Raw genomic sequence first — 5,627 nt, 5'->3', positions numbered from 1 at the left:
AGTTTTGCTAAGTGCTGTGGAAACAAGATCACAAAATAACCTCTGCCTGCAGAATGGAAGTAGGAAAGACACTACCACCACTTTAAGAGAAATACAGTAAGTGCAAAGCATCATAACAACTCAGAGAATAAAGTAATGAAGTTTTGCCAGAAGAGTGAAGACTGTTTCAAAGCAATAGTTGAACTGTTCTTAACGAATCAGAAATTCACCAGAATGATAGAGATGAAGAACTGTGTAAAACTTCTCATTTATTCAGGTTAAAATATTTTTAAGTGAAGTAGGTAAAGTATACAATTTTCCAATATACAAATTTTGTTTAAAAACATGTTCTCATAATATTTCATGTACATAGTAAAAATGCAAGCAGTAAATAAGACCATAAAAAAAAAGTAAAATGTTGTTATGTGGTGCCCTATATACTACTCAGTTTCCAGAGGTCACCACTTTACACTATTTCTGTTTTAGGTTTTTTTGGTAGATTCTCAGTAACTCTAAAATGTTACTGATATTTCTGCTTATTGATATATCAACTTTGAAACATATTAGTTGATTTCCTACTGTGAAATGTGAATTAGCTCACTTAAAATTCTATTCACTTATTGGCTATGTTCTTTTAAGTATTCTTTTCATAATACTTTAATGATTGTAACATACACCCTCATCTTATTACACTCAACCCTAAATTAGTAAGTCCTTTTATCACTTCCTAAACAGTTTAAGAACCTTAAAACAGTTTAACTCCACTTACTGCCACCCTTGATTTTTGTACTATTATTATATATTGTATTTCTACATGTGTTAAATGTATGAAACATTATTCTTATTGTTTAAAGCCATCCATAGCATTGTATTTATAAAAATACTTACCCTTTTTGATGCTCTTCCTTCTTTCATGAATCTCTATGATTCCATCTAGTATATTTTCCTTCTGCCTGAGTAACTTCCTTGTAAGAGCAAGTCAGCCAGAAACAAATATTTTTTCTTTATATATACCTCACTTTTGAAAAGTATTTTCACAAGGAATAGAATTATAAGTTGGCAGTTATTTTCAACATGCTAAAGATGACAATTTATTGTATTCTAGCTTAATTGTCTCTGTTTAAAATTCAGTTGACATCTTAAATGTTTTTTTAAAGTTTATTTATATGTTTTGAGAGAGAGCGTACACGAGCAGGGGAGGGGCAGAGAGAATGGGAGAGAGAATTTTAGGCAGGTTCCGTGTTGTCAGTGAAGAGCCCCACATGGGGCTCCATTTCACAAACCATGAGATCATGACCTGAGCTGAAATCAAGAGTCAGATGCTTAGCCAAATGAGCCACCCAGGCGCTCCTTAACTATTTCTTCTTTGAAGGTATCTTTTCTTCTACCTTTGGCTTCAGAGATTTTCTCTTTGTTTTTAGAAGTTACACTGTGATGTACCTGCCTACATAATTTATACTTGGGATTTGTAGAGCTTCTTGCTAATTTGATATTTATGTGGAAAATTCTAGGCCAGTTTCTCTTAAACATTGTTATGTCCTATTTTCTCTCTCCTCTCCTTAAGAAGACCTGCTTTTACATGTTGACCTTGACACTGTTTTCTACATCTCTTGTGCTCTTTCCTAAATTGTATATCCCTTTTTACTTTCTATGCTTAAGTCTGGGTTCCTTCCACTGGCCTCTCTTTAAGTTCACGAAACTTCTTTTCTGCTATGTGTAATCTGTTAGTGAATCTATATATTGAATTATTAATTTCAATTTTGATAGTTTTATTCCAGTATTTCTATTTATTCTGTTTTATAGCTTCTGGGTCTCTGTTAATATTCTCCTTATTTTCCCCCCTATTTTCTTGATTACCATAGTATCTGAAACATCTATATTGTTTCTTTCTAGGTTACCAAGTTTTTGGATCTATTCCTTTTATGTATGCATTATAATTTATGAATTGATACAAGACATAGTATATTAAAAATTTCATTAGTTTGATTACATTTTCTACCATTAAGCAGAAAAATTATAAGCATATTTCCCCTAATTTTGTTAAGGACTGGCTTGTTGTTTTGTTAGGACAGGTGTATTTTACTAGTGCCAACCCTGGGTTGAATATTGCCCATTTCCCACCACCAAATTCACGTCTGCCTGGAACCTCAGAATATGAGTTTATTTAGAAATAAGATCTTTGCAGATTTAGTTAATTAAGATATCTTACTTGGCTATAGTGGGCTCTAAATCAAATGAGTTGTGTCCTTATAAGAAGGCCATAAAAAGATACAGACACACAGAGAGGAATGCTATGTGAAAACAGAGGCAGAGATGGATTTTTGGTCTTTAGGCCAAGGAACACTGAGGATTGCCAGCAACCACCCAAAGCCAGAAGAAGCAAAAAAGTATACTCCCACTTCTGAAAAAGCCTAGCCCTGCTGACACCTTGTTTTTAGACTTCTGACATCTGGAAATGTGAAAGAATACATTTTTGTTGTTTCAAGCCACCCAGTTTGTGGTAATATGTTATGGCAGTCTTACAAAACGAATGCATGCCCTAACTTCTATGGGTTGCCCTTCAGTAGATCAAATCAAAGCCTGAGGTTTTTATGGAGGTTACCCTTCCTAGGGTTCTCTTGCCCCAGCGCTATGTGGCTGCTAAGATATTTGCCTGGGGCTTTAGCTTCTTAGTTACTACTTTCTACTGCAGTTACTTAGAGTCTTGCCCTTCACCTGCACAATTTAAGAGTTGGAGAATGTTCTGAGAGAAGACTCCACAGATACTTTGAGGCTCTCTTTCCTGTGCTGCTAGCCTTATTAGGATTTTGCTCCTCAAGTCCTATGTACTCTGACAGTACCAAACTCCAACCTCTTCGTTTTAACCTGGTGGGATTGAAGTTTTCTCTTAGGACTTTATTCTCCCACACTGTTAATTAGCCCATGTACCCAGGTAAAATCTTTGGAGTTCAGTATGGAAATATATATTCAACAAACAGATGGTTGACAGAAGGGTGGGGAGTGTGGGGTTGGGCCAAATAGTGAAGGGGAGAGGGAGATACAGTCTTCCAGTTATGGAACGAATAAGTCATAGGACTAAAAGGCACAGCATAAGGAATACAGTCAATGATATTGTAATAGCAATTTAACAGGACAGATGGTAGTTACACCTGTAGTGCACATAGCATATACACTTGTTGAATCACTATGTCATACACTTGAAACTATTATAACATTGTGTATCACCTATACTGAAATTTCAAAAAAAGAAATATTCAAAATTATTTTTCCTCAGTACTTTGGAGGCATTAGCCCACTATTTTATAGTTTTCTGACATGAAATTTTGTGCAAAAAACAAACAAACAGTGCTTTGGCAGCACATACACTAAAATTGGAATGATACAGAGAAGATTAGCATGGCCCCTGTGCAAGGATGACATGAAAATTCATGAAGTAGTCCATATTTTTAACCTTTATTAAAAATATTTTTCTTCAATTTTTCCTACTATATTTTTTACTTTTGTGTAAATTTTTTAAATTCTATTTTACTTCCTTTATTTCTTTTTAGTCTACTTCAGTGTATTCATTTTTCCAAATTTTTATATAATTTCTTTTTTTTCCTTTTTTTCCCTTTTTTTTCTCTAATCTATCAAGCCACTTTCAACACCCAGATCAAAACACACCTGGGATCTAGCATCATTTATTCGATTTTTGTCTACATGTGTATTTGTTTTTAACTTTTTAATTTTAGTATTTTTTAATTTTAATTTATTAATTTTAATTTTTCCAGCTCATTAGCTCCTTTTCTCCCTTCAAAATGATGAAACGAAGAAATTTACCCCAAAAGAAAGAGCAGGAAGAAAGGACAGCCAGGGACTTAACCAACACGGATACAAGCAAGATGTCTGAACCAGAATTTAGAATCACGATAATAAGAATACTAGCTGGAGTCGAAAATAGATTAGAATCCCTTTCTGTGGAGATAGAAGTAAAAGCTAGTCAGGACAAAATTAAAAAATGCTATAACTGAGCTGCAATCTCTAATGGAGGCCATGGCAGCAAGGATGGATGAGGCAGAACAGAGAATGAGTGATATAGGGGACAAACTTATGGAGAATAATGAAGCAGAAAGAAAAAAGGAGATTAAGGCAAAAGAACACAATTTAAGAATTAGAGAAATCAGTGACTCATTAAAAAGGAACAACATCAGAAATATACGGGTCCCAGAAGAGGAAGAGAGAGAAATAGGAATAGAAGGGTTACGTGAGGAAATCATAGCAGAAAACATTCCTAGCCTGGGAGAAAGACACAGACATCAAAATCCAGGAAGCACAGAGGACTCCCATTGGAGTCAATAAAAACTGACCATCATCAAGGCATATCATAGTCAAATTCACAAAATACTCAGGCAAGAAGAGAATCATGAAAGCAGCAAGGGAAAAAAAAGTCCTTAACCTACAAAGGAAGACAGATCAGGTTCACAGCAGACCTATCCACAGAAACTTGGCAGACCAGAAAGGAGTGGCAGGATATATTCACTGTGCAGCCAAGAATTCTCTATCCAGCAAGGCTCTCATTCAAAATAGAAGGAGAGGGGCGCCTGGGTGGCACAGACGGTTAAGCGTCCGACTTCAGCCAGGTCACGATCTCGCAGTCCGTGAGTTCGAGCCCTGTGTCAGGCTCTGGGCTGATGGCTCAGAGCCTGGAGCCTGTTTCCGATTCTGTGTCTCCCTCTCTCTCTACCCCTCCCCCGTTCATGCTCTGTCTCTCTCTGTCCCAAAAATAAATAAACGTTGAAAAAAAAATTTAAAAAAAAATAGGAGAGATAAAAATTTTCCCAGACAAACAAAATTTAATGGAGTTTGTGGCCACTCAACCAGCCCTGCAAGAAATTTTAAGGGGGACTCTCTGAGGAGAAAAGATTTAAATAAATAAATAAATAAATAAATAGCAAAAGCAACGAAGACTAGAAAGGATCAGAGAACACCACCAGAAACTCCAACATTACAAGCAACATAATGGCAATAAATTCATATCACTCAGTACTCACTCTAAACGTCAATGAACTCAATGCTCCAATCAAAAGACATAGGGTAACAGAATGGATAAGAGAACAAGACCCATCTAGTATATGTGCTGCCGAAGCGAGCACGAGAACAAGACCCATCTATATTGTGTTTACAAGAGACCCACTTTAGACTGAAAGACACCTTCAGATTGAAAGGGGATGGGGAAACATCTATCATGCTAATGGTCAACAAAAGAAACACGGAGTAGCCATACTTATATCAGACAACCTAGACTTTTAAATAAAGATAGCATCAAGAGGTGAAGTATCAAAAAGTGTTATGTCATAATTAAGGGGTCTACTCACCAAGAAGACCTAACAATTGTAAACATTTATGCACCAAATGTGAAAGGACACAAATATATAAATCAATTAATCACAAACATAAAGAAACTCATCAATAGTAATACAATAATAGTGGGGGACTTCAACACCCCACTCACAGCAGTGGACATATCATCTAATCAAAAAATTAACAAGGAAATAATGTCTTTGAATGACACACTGGACCAGATGGACTTAACAGATATATTCAGAACATTTCATCCTAAAGCAACAAAATATACATTCTTTTCCAGTGCACATGGAACGTTCTCCAGA

At 35.7% G+C, this 5,627-nt stretch overlaps 1 non-coding gene across 1 annotated transcript; it reads left to right on the top strand.

Annotated features, from left to right (window-relative positions):
• Positions 1-3,324: 3,324 nt before the first annotated feature.
• On the top strand, positions 3,325-3,427 carry LOC122479185. Its single transcript, XR_006296253.1, has one exon. It is a non-coding gene; the product is annotated as a U6 spliceosomal RNA (small nuclear RNA).
• Positions 3,428-5,627: the final 2,200 nt, after the last annotated feature.

The sequence above is a fragment of the Prionailurus bengalensis genome, chromosome B1 (assembly GCF_016509475.1).
Source record: "Prionailurus bengalensis isolate Pbe53 chromosome B1, Fcat_Pben_1.1_paternal_pri, whole genome shotgun sequence".
NCBI lineage: Eukaryota > Metazoa > Chordata > Mammalia > Carnivora > Felidae > Prionailurus > Prionailurus bengalensis.
Note: the sequence above shows the minus strand (reverse complement) of the source record. Positions and strands in the feature narration are given on the sequence as shown.